We start from the raw sequence: 15304 nt of genomic DNA, 5'->3' as shown, positions 1-15304 counted from the left end.
TTAGCCACTTCTTGGTGTCTCAGCTAAAAATGCCTGTCTCAGTTCCACCTGGAACTCCACCACAGGTACTGGCTGCTGCTGAGATTGTCTCAGGCACAGCTGACAGCCTTGGTTGTTCAATGAGGCTGTCCTGCATTTGACTTGGACTTGCACCTCTGGTACGTGGTCTGTCTCAGGAGTATGCGGTTCCTGGCCCGCTCCATTGAGTCGCTGGCCACTCATACCAAAGCATCAGACATCGCCAGTAGCCGCTCAGCTCTTCTTAGTTCCTTAAACACAGCAACAGTGAACATGTGTGATCAGGATACCAAAATAATTATTGCCGAGGTAGATAACCCCATAGAATGAAACAATTTAAAAGTCTGGCATCAGAGAGATTTTTCTCTTTGTCTAGCTTCCTAAAATGCATATAAGATACTGCATGCCCATCCAGGTGTGGCTCAGTGGTTGAGCGTTGGCCCAAGAACCAAGAGGTCACTGGTCGGATTCCCAGTCATGGCATATGCCCGGGTTGCAGGCTCGATCCCCAGTGGGGGGCATGCAGGAGGCAGTCGATTGATGATTCTCTCTCATCATTGATGTTTCTATCTCTGTCTCCCTCTCCCTTCCTCTCTGAAATTGATTTAAAAAATATTTTTTAAAAAGATATTGCATAAGTTAAATGAGGCCAAATGAAAACAGCTAGGTGTGATTTTGTTGTGGGGGTGAGGTGTTTGGTTGTCATTGGTTATTCTTTGAAGCCAGTTCTGTCTTTTGGGATAGGAAATGTCTTAGATATAAGTACTCCTCTTTTGCTTTGAACTAATTTATTCTGGCTAGCATTTCCATTCTTACAGTACCAAATTTGCAATCTATGGAAGTCTACAAAGTGTTTGACAAGTGACTTCATTACAAGCAAAGTAGTGTTCCATTCCTTTGCATTTGAAGTGCAATGATACACCCCAAGTAAGAAGGGCTGTGAAAAGAACAACAGAATCACTCTGATCATTCTATAGGCGAAGCACAGTAAGTGTTGATTAATGTGAGATTTATTGACAGGTTATGAACCAAGGAGCCAAGAGGGTGGCCAGCTGGTCACTGCCTAATGTTTAAAGTGCTGCACCCTAATGATTTTCTCTTTCCTCCAGCACATTTCCTGTATTCCCATATTTAAGTCACAGCACTAATAGATTCCCTACCAGTAACTTTCACCGACTCTTTAGCCATCAGAAGAGCTGCTTACTTGGCACTAATTCTAGGTATTTTCCCTAAAATTTTCTTGGCTTTATTTCTTCCCATTATGCCTTTTAAATAATAAATGTAATTAGTGGTTCCATAAGGCTTAATATTTAAAGCACTTTTATACTTGTTAAAAAGTCAGTCCTTACCACATCCATGAAAGTTAGGCCAACTCTGTTCTATCATCTACCCTAGGTGCCTTCTTGTCAGAAATAAAAACTTTATAAAACTTCTTTTAATGAAAGACCATATTTTGTATATCCTCAACAGACCAGGGTGTAAATCCTGAGGACTTAATCCATGTTTAACAAAAATGAGGACATGTGCTAAGATACTACTGAACATATGCTACTTCAAACAAGGGATTGGGTCTTATTTTATTCAGCTGGTATATATAATACATAACATACTTCCATACACACCTGGGCAATCAAAAGAAAATTGATGACTATGAGTAAGATAAGTGAAATATCCTCCTCCTGGATTCCAAGTGATCATCTAATTAAGGCAAATTATCTTATCCAAGGTTTGCTTATAATAGAAAATGTAGCTTCTGAAAGGCTTAATGATACTGAATTGGTACCCTTTTGGACTAAATTACTTCTTCAGAGAGCAAAATGGTCTTCCTGGAAGAGGTAATTTACCTTAAACATATAAGCACTTTGCCTCAAAGAAAGGGCACCAATTTGCTTTGAGAACTTCACTAGTGAGTTACCCACCCCTCCCACACACACACAAAGAACTGACCATTGCAAACCACTTGTCTACTACTGTGTATGTATTTCAAAATATAGCTAGTGTTTGCTTCCTTAAAGCAGCTATAATGGAATTTTAATTCTCTGAGGACAGGGATCTGCTCTCAGTGGGAAATTTCGACTGTGACCATCAAAATAGTAAGCTTGTAAAAGATTTGACATTTCATGAGGGGAAATTTCTTCCTTGCCGTGACTAACACAAATGAGGTGGGATGGCTGGTAACCCTTCATAGATAAGTCCCATTTGGAGAACCGCCCACGCCTGCTAATTGAATTCATTCTCTGACCCCTTGAAAAATGGCAATAGTCCAGATCCAGGTAATCCCCTTGGTTAGTCTTTTACAAAACAGTTGTTATGAATGCTCATGAAGAACCTCCCTTGCCCGGCCAATGTGGCTCAGTGGTTGAGCATTGACCTATGAACCAGGAGGTCAGGGTTTTATTCCTGATCAGGGCACATGCCGGGGTTGTGGGCTTGATCCCCAGTGGGGAGTGTGCAGGAGGCAGCCAACAAATGATTCTCTCTCATCATTGATGTTTCTATCTCTCTTTCCCTCTCCCTTCCTCTCTGAAATCAATAAAAATATATTTTAGAAAAGAACCTCCCTTGATTTCTTGTATTTTGTGCTGTAGATCAACCCTCTGCTCCAAGCATTGCTTTAGGTGTGATGCCTTTTGTACCAACTTTCTCAATTACTCTGATGCTGTGGATTTATGATTTGGACTTTATTCTTCTTCTTGCACTTTAATGTTGCCCTTCTGTATATTTTAATAAGCCATGCCTAAATTATTTTTATTGCTGAGGTTGTTTTAACTGTTGTTGTTCAGAAATGGAATTGTCAGGGGCCAGACAACAGAAGATATTGCCTAAATTTATTTCTTTACAGCTCAATATATATAAGCACTGTATTCCCATTTTTGGTGTTCAATCCAAATCTGTCCAGGTTAGGCCTGGCTTTTTGTCTTTCCACCATGTTTCTAACCTGGTAAATCTTGGTTCTTTGTGGTGTTTGCAATACAATAAAATAAAAACTACTTAATATCAGCTACGAATGTAGTCAATGTCCTTCAATCATTAATAATCATGTTAAACAAAAAGGGGCCTTTTCCTATGTATATGGTGTAGCACCTCACTAAAGTCTTGCCCTCGATATTGTTAATATACTGAAACTATTGTGACATTATCTTACATTTTCAAGCCACCTGATATTGTCGAAATGAACTTTCTTCATTTTCTTGGTCACTAGCAGGTGATTCAGTGGTAATTGTTTCTTTGTCAGACATTGACAACCTAGTGTTGACCACAGTCTCGATTCCTTGGGCTGCTGATGTTCAAAGTTCTCTCCTTGTTCACTTCCTAACACACTCAACACCTCCCTCCAGCTGCACCATGAGCTTCAGTTCAAAGAGCTGCATTTAATTTACAGATCAATGTGTTTTTGTTAGTGTCAAGGAGCCACACATTGTTCACTGTGATTTTTGCCACAGTTAAAAGCATTTTTTACTTTGAGGACCACAATTTTGTAATCATGGCAGTACAGCCCACATTTACTCTTAAAAAAAAGAAAAGAGTGCACTTTCCTTGCTCCTTTTCTACCTTATAAATTTTCAAGAAAGCCTGCTAGATAACAAAACCTGATTGCAACCTAATTTCATTGTATATCAGGCACATTGCCTTCTCCACTGGTTTGTATCTTTGAAATGGTAGAGCAATGCAAAAATCTGCCAGGCACATGTTTAATTCATCGGCTGACCTTTTAAAACGTAGTTTTTGTCATTAAGCTAAAAGTGATCCAAACCTTTAGAAGTACAGTACAACAATATTTAGACCTATAATAACTTCACACAGGGGTCTGTGGTTTAAAAGCATGGTTTGGGTCTTAAATAATAAATTGATTTCTCTCTCTCTCTCTTTTTGCTTTCAAGTTCCACTTTACTTTTTGCCCTCGCTCCTGAGAGATGAGGCAAATTAACTCCTTACAAGTAAAGGGAGCAGGAGACTCTAGGAGAAGGGAAGCGTTTTTTTTTTCCCCAAATAACTTTTATTGATCGTGGATCTGAGTCACTAAACTGACTTTGCTGAGGCGGGAATTGTCACAAGTTGTTCCTATAAACCCTCCTTCCGCCACCCACTGCGCGGCCCAGTACATGTCCAGTCTCAGGACACTGTGCAACTTTCCTGGGCTGTATTTCACGGAGACTAATTCTGGAACCGTGACCTCCTTGAGAGTCGGGACCAGGTCAACTACTCTCTGCATCCCCAAGGCCTAGCACATGCCAGGGACGTGTGTGGGCTCACTGAATAGATGTCTGCATAGGGATCAGTTAAATAATTAATTGAACTTTAAATTTAGCTGATGCTTTTACATTTCTCTCCAATATTAAAACTACAGTTAAGGGTCAATAGAGGGGAAAGCCTCAGGATCACGCTGGCCTGAATTTTCCCAACTTCTATTCTGTCAAAACAGGAAAAGACATAATCCTCAGAATATTAAGAGGCGCTATCTTAACATTAGTTAGTCCTATCTTTACTGTGGCATTTCTAAGTAGAATATACCTGCATTAACATTGCCAATAAATTATTTGTAAAATTCCAGACTTCCACTCAATATGCTATGGTCAATAGTTACTGAGAAACGTTTACAATTGTTTATTGATACTGGCAGAAAAACAAAGATAAATAGACATACTAAAATTTATAATCATGCCTTCTTTTATGGGCTCTACATTTACCTGACAGTATCAATAAATATTTCTGTACAAGTACAATAATAACCAGGCTCATCAGAAAAAGATTTTTAAAACATCCTCACATGGACAGGAAATGACAGACACATGTAAGTGAAAACTAACTTTATTAGAAAAATAATTGCACTGAATTCCTGTAATTGGATGGCTCTAAAAATCACCACAGTTTCAATTACTCAAGGATTGTGATGGAGTTTCACCTCGTGAAACTGTAGGAAGTTAACCAAATTATTTATTTCTTTTAAATGGTGGATAACATGAATAAGAGTATTACTAGTATTACTATGTTATTTAAATCTAATTTAAAAACATAATTTACATGATGAAAATTGCTTTACTTCTTAATCAGAGTCACTCTGGTGGAACTGCTTTAATAAAAGGTTTTTTATATATATATAATTTAGCTTTCCTATTAGAAAATGAATTTTTCTATCTCTAAATTACAAATTGGCTCACACTTTTAACCTTTTCTTCGATCATGAAGCTTGTCTGAGACGGAGTGAAAGGGGTGCCGCCTGATAACCCCACTGCCTTTACTTTGCATTTCTGTCCCGGACAATTGTCAAATCTGTATTATTCTGGTCCCAATTCAACAGCATAACTACACAGTGAGAGGGCAGCCACAGAGAGAGGTGGAACTGAACGCATTCCAGGCTGCTACCCTTCCCATGGCTTCCCATTCATCAGAAGGCACCCAGCCTCCCTCCGCTTGTTCCCGCAAATGAAATTCCTTTCTCATCACCAAGGAGAAGCCAGGGCAGCATGAACAAGATATGCAACCTCAGGGAAAAGAAAGGAGATATGCAAACTAAACAGTCTTTTTATAGGTATCATTGGATCACATCAATTGTTGATAGCAACCCCTGACACGATAAAATTGCATGGATTAGCAGAATCAAAAATTACAGTTCTAGGATTCGTTTTAGCTGATGGGATCAAATGGCTGAATGGTACCTTAGAGACCATTTTGTCCTAACCTTTCATTTCATCAACAAGAAAACTGAGACTCAAGGAAAATAAGTGACTTGCCCAAAGTTGCATACCCTGTAAGTGTCTCACTCTGAACTAGAACCCAGTTTTCTTCACGGGTAGCCCAGTACTTTTTCCACATTACCAACCTGGTTACAATGAATACAGCAGAGCCAGTCAGTGCAATCCTTTATCAGGGGATCGATCCCCACCCTCCTGCAACCCCCAGAATCTCATTTGCATATCTGCTCTCTTTTCAATACACATTTATATTTGCATGTATTTTATAATGCAAGAACTTTCCCCTGAAATTCTCATTAGTTTTTCTAGAACTACTACCAATCGAGAACTTTGCCAGCCTCACAGCCCCTCTGTTCCCACATGTCTCAGTCACCTGAACCCCGGAACCCTTAGCAGGCCACATTGTTTGTCTCATGGGACTGACAGAGCTTATAACACTCAATGCCTAGTGTCAGAACTCAACGTGACCTCTCCAAGGATATTGCTCAAAGAAATAATGATACAGCAATTCAGTGAATTAAAAATACACTTGTAATGAATTTGAAAGAAAAGCAAGCATATTCAGACACAAGCATGGTAAAATATAGATGCTATAGGACTATATGCAAAACTATTTAATCTTCTAAATGCATCATTTTCATTCCAGCTAATGGATCTGGACACTTTTAAAATGTAAGGGAACTAGACATTAATTGATAAACTGTGCCTCACCAAGGTAGGGCCCTGCATAGAGGATTCTGGGCACTGTCTTGATTTCACATATTTTGTTAATGAGTATATAAAAGGCTTATTTAAGTTTTCATTTAGGTGTTTTATTTAGGATGGAAAATTAGATTATGTGTGTAATAAACTGCCATTTACTTATAATTATACATAAATCATCAAAATATGAAGTTTTAAAATGCCTTATCAGATCATGTAAGCAAGAGAGTAACAGTGAATAATACAACAATGAGGAATAGCAATTGCCCTGAATAGTGTTTTAAATATGTCAAAACCAAATGACTATATAACACTGAGATGATTCAATTTCTTCCTTTTCCTGCTTTTTTTTCTCCTCTATCCCTTCCCTCTATCCTATCCCTTATGCCTATCTATAATATTTACTTTTTAAGGCACCTGCCAATCCCACAACTCTATTTCCTAATACTCCCCAACAGAGATGGGTCCCAGCTGCTATATACAGAGCATGTAACTGTTATGACATCTCCCTCTGAGCCCAAGGTGATTGGATGCATGGAAACATTTAACCTAAGCTGAGCTGATTTCTCTTCTGGGCCCTCCCCTAAGTCATAGCTGATCAGATGAGGGTGAACACTTACCTCAAATTGTGCTAAGAAGCCCGGCCAGTGTGACACAGTGGTTGAGCATCAATCTATGAACCAGGAGGTCATGGTTCAATTCCTGGTGGGAACACATGCCCGGATTGTGGACTTGATCCCCAGTGGGGAGCGTGCAGAAGGCAGCCAATCAATGATTCTCTCTCACCATTGATGTTTCTATCTCTCTCTCTCCCTTCCTCTCTGAAATCAATAAAAATATATACTTTAAAAAATGTGCTGCCCTAGCTGTTTTGGCTTAATGGATAGAATGTCGGCCCGCAGACTGAGGGGTCCCAGGTTTGATTCCAGTCAAGGGCACATGCCTGGGTTGTGGTCTCGATCCCCAGTGGGGGGCATGTGGGAGGCAGCCGATCAATGATTCTCTCTCATCATTGATGTTTCTATCTCTCTCTCCCTCTCCCTTCCTCTCTGAAATCAATAGAAAATATATATATATTTTTTAAATCTGCCAACCAGATTTTTCTCCTAGGAATTTGGACTTGTGACACAGAGCTGCGAGTCAGCTTCTGTTGTTTGGATAAACCAAGAACACAAAAATGTAGAAGCTGAAAAGAGGCTATGTTTATGCATATGCTGTATTTGCTGATATTATGAAAGCTGGTCTAGAAAGGTGGGTGGTAAAGAAAGAGAGAAGCTTCCCAGTTTCTTCACAGCTTTCCGGTCATTGTTTCCAGTTACCCACGAGGCCAAAACTGCCCTTTCTTCTTTGTGTTTCTTTGAGATACCATGTTTCTTACAGTAAGTTCCCCTCCCTTTTTCACTTAAGCTAATTTTAGTGAGCTTCTGTTACAACCAAATGCACTGTAACTAAGACTCGTTTTCTTTTTTCCCTTTCTTCCTCTCTTTTCCTTATAAGCATACAGACTACACACACACACATGCACACACACATGCTCACACACATATTCACACACATACACATCTATTTAAATTACAAGCCACAAATTCTAGAACTCATATGCTGAGCAACTTTGAGTTCCTATCCTTTGCCACATTATACCTTTATTCTTTGCATCAGCTAGAATGTTTCTTAGTGCTGTATAAAAACAACAAGCCTGGCTGGTGTGGCTCAGTTGTTGAGCATTGACCAATGAACCAGGAAGTCAGGGTTCAATTCCTGGTCAGGGCACATTCGTAGTTTGCAGGCTCCGCCCCCCAGTGGGGGCATGCAGTAGGCAGCCTATCAATGATTCCCTTTCATCATTGATGTTTCTATCTCTCCCTCTCCCTTCCTCTCTGAAATCAATAAAAATATATTTTAAAAACAACAATGACATGAGTATTGAGGATCACCTATTTCAAAGGGTTGAAATATTATCTTATTTCCCTTCTCTCACTGGTCTCTCACTTAATAAGGAATCATACTTCCTGACTTAGTGTTGCTGATATTGCTAATTATTCAAAGAACATATGTACTTATTGAAATTAATAGCATCCAGTTCCAATGTGAAGATGGAATAGATACCATGAAGCTGTCTTCTTAGCTATTTATGACCAGCAATGTTGCCATCTATCTTAATGCTAGCAACTTGTAGACAAAACATCTTGGGAATAAACTATGTTCACCTTTTATTCAGCTATATAATTACAAAGTTTGCAAGATATGCTGTGTTATCATTTTCTTGGTAAGGTTGATTTCTTTTTTTTTACTCTCTTGGCAATTGATGGGTAAATGATCAAATCAACATATTATTCAGTTATCAAAGGTGGCTGAAGTACAGAATCAATTATGCTCTCGTCTATGAGTGCTGCTGTTGCTGATTTTTTCAGTAGTGTAAATTTAAATTTTGCTGTATTTCAACATAATTTGAAGACATTCACATAATATTGTCTCAGAAGACAATTATGTTAAAATCCTCAAAAGAGTAAAGGCTTTACCCCCCAAATGCTGAATAAGATCACTTTTGACTTTATAAATACAACGGCCCTAACGGGCAGGGGTCAATCAATTCACAGGGGAGGGGAAAGGAGTGAAAGAACCTCAGTCAGTGTCACAAGCTCTACTTCCATATTTGATTGATGGCAGGAGGCACTGAGCACCTGTGGGTAATTCACATGTATATACTGCAAGCTGACTACGTGGGAGATGATGTGCTTTTCTACATGAGAGACGCCAAATGTAAATGAAGTAGTTAGTACTTGTCCAAAAAGAGTTTAGAATTGGCTAAACTCTGGAAACACGTATTGAAATTAAACAAAGTGACCATTTATTTGTATAAATGATCAACACAATATAAACACTAAAAGGGGTAAAGATCATTATGGGCTCAAGTGAGCAGGAGTGACTATTTAATCACTAAATTTATTGGGGTGACATTGGTTAATAAAATTATATACATTTCAAGTGTACAATTCTATGATATATCACCTTATATTGCATTGTGTGCCCACCAGGAGCAACTTCTATGTAAAGTGCGACTTGATCCCATCTATTCCTTTGACAAATCATTATTGTGCCAAGCATTGTGTTCAACTCTGGAGGTGTCCCTGCAAGGACAGATGGTAATTATATCGGCAGAGGGTAAGATGAATAGCCTTTCTAACAGAGTGAGCAGCAGAAATAAAGGGACAAACAAGGGGATATTTGGAGCACATTTTAGAGGCATTGATTAGATTCACTTGCTTCTTATAGGGGAATCATGAGATATAGTCAGAAAAGTTGTTTAAGGCTACATGGAGAGGATCTTGGAAGTCAAACTAAGGATTTCAGATTATTCCTTTTGAGGGAAATGATAAGTCACTTGAATGACAATGACAAGCAAAATTCTGACCAAGAAAAACATATTATTATAGAGTTTAAGAAAATAAATCTGGTGGGAGAGGGATAATTTCAGGGTATACATGAAGTTGAGACACAAGACAGATTAATTAGGTGATCATTGCAATGGTCTAAGTGTGAGATGATAAGGAGTAGATTTTAAAGTCCACAGCAAATAGAAATAGAAAAGAAAATTTTAGGGTCAAAGATTCTAGAGATATAATTGGATGTGAAGGAAACTGAAAGAAGAGATGGTCAAAGGTTAAAGTTAAGGCCTACGTGGCTCAAAGAAATGAATCAAGAAAAGAAGCTACTTATAAGGAAATTTACGAGTCCCGTGTTAAGTATGTTGAATTGGAAACAATATGGGGCCATCCAAATTGAATTACCAGGCAGATTAGTAAATGGTGGAGATGGTAGAGCTGAGAATATAAATTCTGAAATCATATACAAAAGTATAAGCTATTATAGAGTCCAATCCCCATGCTAGGAGATGTTGGGAGAAATGAAGAAAGTAGACATAACTCTTCCCTCAAGATTTTACAACCCTAGTAGTATATAAAATGCTAACCTATCCTGTACAGTACTATAAGCGGTTAGAGAAGAGAGGAATACATGTAGGTCAGAATAATCATTGAAGGCTTCTTTTAAATAGCGGCGCTTGTGCCCTGGCCAGTGGCTCAGTTGGTTGAGTGTAGTCCATGCACTAAAAGGTCACCAGTTCGATTCCCAGTCAGGGCACATGTCCTGGTTGCAGGCTCAATCCCCAGTAGTGGGCGTACAGGAGGTAGCCCATCAATGACTCTCTCTCTCTCTCTCCCCTTCTTCTCTCTCTAAAACCAATACTCTGTGACTGGTGATGTTAACAATAATGATAAATATTTTGTGATTTTATTTTGATAAATTAAATAATAATAATGTCTCTTCCCAACCAAGAAAATGCATCTTCATAACCCTAGGCCCAAAAGATTTTGGAAAAATAAAAGAGAATGTGGCAATGAACTTAATGGACATTAGCACCAAGCTGAACACTTGAGAGCACTTTTGCTACTCCTTCTTTGGTTTACATGATGCTGTTTCTGATAAAGCTCTTAGGGCATCGCTACAGAAAAGCGTTTAAGTCTCGCAGCTTGTGATGTGGGATAAGAAAAATGAAAACATCGAGTTGCCTTAAAGGGTGAAATAAGTGACTGGAATAAAATGTCCTCTGCTTTCAGCAAACATTTTAGAGTGGTTACTCCATACAGCACTAGGCTGGGTTGGGAGGAGAGAGAGTAGAGGTTTACAAACATGACGAAGGCATGGCCCTTGCTCTCAAAGGAGCTTGGGGTCTGGGACAGAGGATCATCCACACATGTGACAAAGTACATAGGAACAGAAGGGAGGCAAAGGCAGTTCTGAAAGTTATGAATCAAAATCCCTGTGATATAATATGGAAGGGTCACTTGTAAGTAAACCCATTCCAGTGTCAGGGTTCAGCCATTACCCATTGGTAAACCATGTAAAATTGTGACGGGCTTATCAGTTAAAGAAAATGATTTACAAGCTGTACTCTGTGTTGCAAACACAAGCATTTATTTCTAAATTGCAGTGTGAAGAAAAATGTCAATAAAAAGCTTCTTTTATTTTAAACCTTTCATTTAGGTGGTGTCATGATTAACAGCGTCAAAAATAGTCTCCAAAATAAAAAAAGAAATCTTCTTAGCACACATTTTACAATTCTAATATTTCAAGCGAAGAGCTGGATGAAAGTACAAAAGAAAGAGAATTCAGTAGCTTTCTGGCTGGAGACGTTTGGCACTCATCCACGACGTGCCTGCTGCAGCAGCCAGGGTTTGATTCGGGAGGAGCTGAAAGCTTCCCCATGCTGCTCCGGTGGCCCAGAGATTCTGGCTTTGGACAGCACCATCTGGATCCGTGTGAACGACAAAGTCAAACCTCCCACGTGCATTTGCCTGGCTGGGCCCATCAACATCAGAGCAAGGGCACAGGCTGCCTCTTGGGCCCCATCAGCTTTCTTCCTTGGTGGTGTGGATCGCTCCAAGGTGCCACTGCCCACGAAGAGAGTAAGGCAGGCTTTCCTGTGCCGTATATTGCAAAGGGTCCAATTGTGAGCTGCTATTTATCCTTTTCTTGGCAGCTCTAGTTACTCAGCTTCCTGTATCATCATCTCCTCTGTGAATCGATGAGCTTTCCTTGCATATAAATCCTAACAAGTGTCTTCTTTGGCAATCCCTCCTTAAAGGAGGATTTTCCTGATTGTTTTATAAATGGGAGTGAGTGTGGCTAGGGAGCCTGAGCTGAGCTCCACAGACTGTACTGTAGCCCAAATCTCTCTTATCACTGCAGTCTGCCAGTTCATTTAGTCAGGCCTGCTTTTCTGTTTCACTGCCCTTGACAAAATTTTAAGTTCTAAATTCACTGCAATCGATTTTGAAACCAAATGAAGAGGTCATAAGCCTATACAGTAATCAATGCTTCCACATGTTCTATGACTTCAAAAATTCTGAAGACCATCTCTAACGTCCCTGTTGTGTTGCTCTGTTTGTTTTCGCCCAAGGGGTTCCACCAAAAATCAAGCTGAGAGAGGAAGACATTCTATTGATAGCACTGCCTGTCCAGTGCAATGGATATCTGCTGATGAGGTTTTCTTTTTTGTTTTTTTAATCTTCACCTGAGGATATGCTCCCATTGATTCTTTTGAGAAAGAGAGAGAGAAACAGCAATTTGAGAAACATCAATCGGTTGCCTGCCGCATGCACCCCAACCAGCGATTGAATCCAAAACCTAGGTATGTGCCCTGCGCGGGAATCGAACCAGGGATCTTTAGATGCACAGGATGCTGCTCCAACCAAATGAGCCACGGCACCAGGGCGATGGGTTTCCTTGTGTAATAAAAATAACATTTTCTCTTCTTCACCCCCCAACTCAATTGGCAAATACAGATCTATCTCCCCAAAAGGCAAAGGTGGTGGTCATAATCAAGCGACATAGCATGCAACATGCTAATTTGAATTAATTTCCAAAATATCTGTGCAAACTTCTTCTACCTGGCTGTTTCAAGTGCGGACTAGTTCAGCCAGTTTGTAGGTCTCCCAAAAGGAGCTACACATAAACATTTTGAGATCCTCAAATTGCCAGAGGAAGCTCTAAGTGGCTTTCTGCCTTCAGTTTATAAGACTGAATTTAAGAAAAATCAAATTTAAAAGGCTGCCCATTGGTTTTCTTAGTTGAGCTGACTTTCTAAAAAGCTGAGATTTTACTTTTAACCATATCGAGTTCTTTGTCCTGGATTGGACAAGAAGACCCTAGTTAGTACATGTGTGGCTTTATTAAATTGCCATGAAAATTTGGGAGAATGCCAGATATAATGACTTTATAAGAATAAAGTAACCACTGTGAGTACAGGTTGTAGATTGATTACATACATGGGAATCCTGGAAGCCGAACAAGGTCTCGGGATTAGAATAGAACTCAAGATGGCCGTAATCTAATCAATTACACTGTAATCTTTCTGAAGAATGTGCCTATGCTATATGGTAGTTGCCTGCGTGAAGTCTATAAAAAGGAGAATTGGATAGGAAGAAATTGCTTGTGTTAACTAACTCCGTCCAGGAAAGACAGGCACTATATATTTCAATAATGATAATGATAATTGTGGAATCATAAACATTATCATTTATTGATGTCTAACTGACTTACTATATGTGAAGCACGTAGAACTGTGCCTGGCACAAGTACGTATTCGCTGAGTGTAAGCTATAATTATTATGACGCTATAATAGTACAATAAAGCACTCTACAAAGCAATTTATAAACTTTAATTTAAAACTAAGATCTGGAGCTAACCCACAGCCCTACTGCTGTCCTCACCAAACTTCCACCCTAGCCCTGTGGCACATAAAAATACCCATGAAAGCTGGTCTTCCACCAGCCATCTAATTGCACAGGCCAGGGCTAAGCACAACTTGGACGCCACCTTCTCCTTCACTCTTCAAATCTCATCCTTCAAGAAGGTTTTTTATTTTATTTCACTTTGGTAATATGTCTAGCATTTACTAAATTCTCTGTACCTCCACTGTCACCTCTCTGGTTCAAACCACCATTTTCTCCTTCCTGGACTACTGCACATAGCCTCCTGACTTGTTTCCTTGTATAACCAACCTTCCTTCCCCTATTTAAGCAGAATCTCCATAGAGTAGCCAGAGTGATCAAAACCCAAATCTGATCATTGTCATGATCTTTACTGGCTTTCTATTGCTCTTACACTGCTACTAACTAAATTCTCAACTAGACCTGCAAAACCCTGCTTGTTCTGTCCCCTGCCTACCTTGCCAACTCCAACTTGCACCACTGCCACTTTTCTCCATATGCTTCAGCTACACAGGCTTTCTTCCAGTTCATAAAAAAAAAGTCTTTAAAATAAGGACTTGATCTGCAAAATCAGGGAAGTCCTCTGAGAGAAAATGAGCTTTGAGCTTTGAGCTGAAGGATAAGTAGGTGTTAAATTCATGACAAAGCATGCGAAGGAGGGGGATAGTGAAAGGCAATTTGGAGAAAAAGAGGAGGTTGTTCCAGGAAAAGGAAACAAGTAGCATGAGCAAAAACCCTGGAGAGGAAATGTCTAGGGGAAAAAAAAAAGAGTGTAGCTTAAGCATAATGAGCAAGCAGGAAAATAATACAAGTTAAGGCCAGACTGGGGCGGGGGGCGGGGGGTCGTTCAAGTTATGTTGAGTCTGTAGACCACAATAAGGACTTTAAAAGGAATCACGAATAAATGAACTAAATTATTAGACCTTCATTTTTGTAAACCACAAATTTGGTTCTTACTTCAAATTTTAAAAGATGAGTTTCATCCTTATTTTAGCCAAATAGAAGTTTGTGTTCTCCACTAAGTCATCAAGGAGCTTTGTTGGACCTGGCTTGGCAGACAGTAGCCAAGAGATGCCAAGGTTCAGAGAAAGAAATGTGTTGCTGGTGGGACTCAGGTGCACTGGCCCAACTGGGCGAGACAAGGATCTTGCCCATATTGTCTGACTCAAGCCAACTCTCTCCCTTTTGCATCCAATAACTATTACTCAACAGTTGAGAAAACAGAACCAACAAACAGATTAACCAGTTGAAAGATGCACCTTCAAATTGTTTTTGAAAAATAAAGTCAATTGGAAATCAACTTGGGAGCAAAGAGAAATAAACAAATTACATATTTGCAATTCCACAATGATGATGTATTTAAACTTACACATAGGGGCTGAAGATTAGCAGACTGTAAAACAAAACAAAAAATTTTAAAGAAAACACATTCCAAAGCTTCAAATGAAGATAAATAGACTTAAAAATAGGAGCATTTTGATGTGTTGATTTTCTCAGAGAAAGAAACAAAGATAAAGAAAAATATCTTTTTCACAATATGTCCTGAAACTCATCCCAGCATTTTCCAAAAAGAGGTTTGTCCAACAAAAGTTTGAGGCAAATTCAAATTATCCATATAC

General features: G+C 39.3%; 1 pseudogene; it reads right to left on the bottom strand.

Moving 5' to 3' along the window:
* On the bottom strand, positions 1-203 carry LOC102257092 (annotated as a pseudogene).
* Between the last annotated feature and the right edge of the window lie 15101 nt (positions 204-15304).

Source organism: Myotis brandtii, unplaced genomic scaffold, assembly GCF_000412655.1.
Source record: "Myotis brandtii unplaced genomic scaffold, ASM41265v1 scaffold259, whole genome shotgun sequence".
NCBI lineage: Eukaryota > Metazoa > Chordata > Mammalia > Chiroptera > Vespertilionidae > Myotis > Myotis brandtii.
This window is presented reverse-complemented; position numbering and strand designations above follow the sequence as displayed.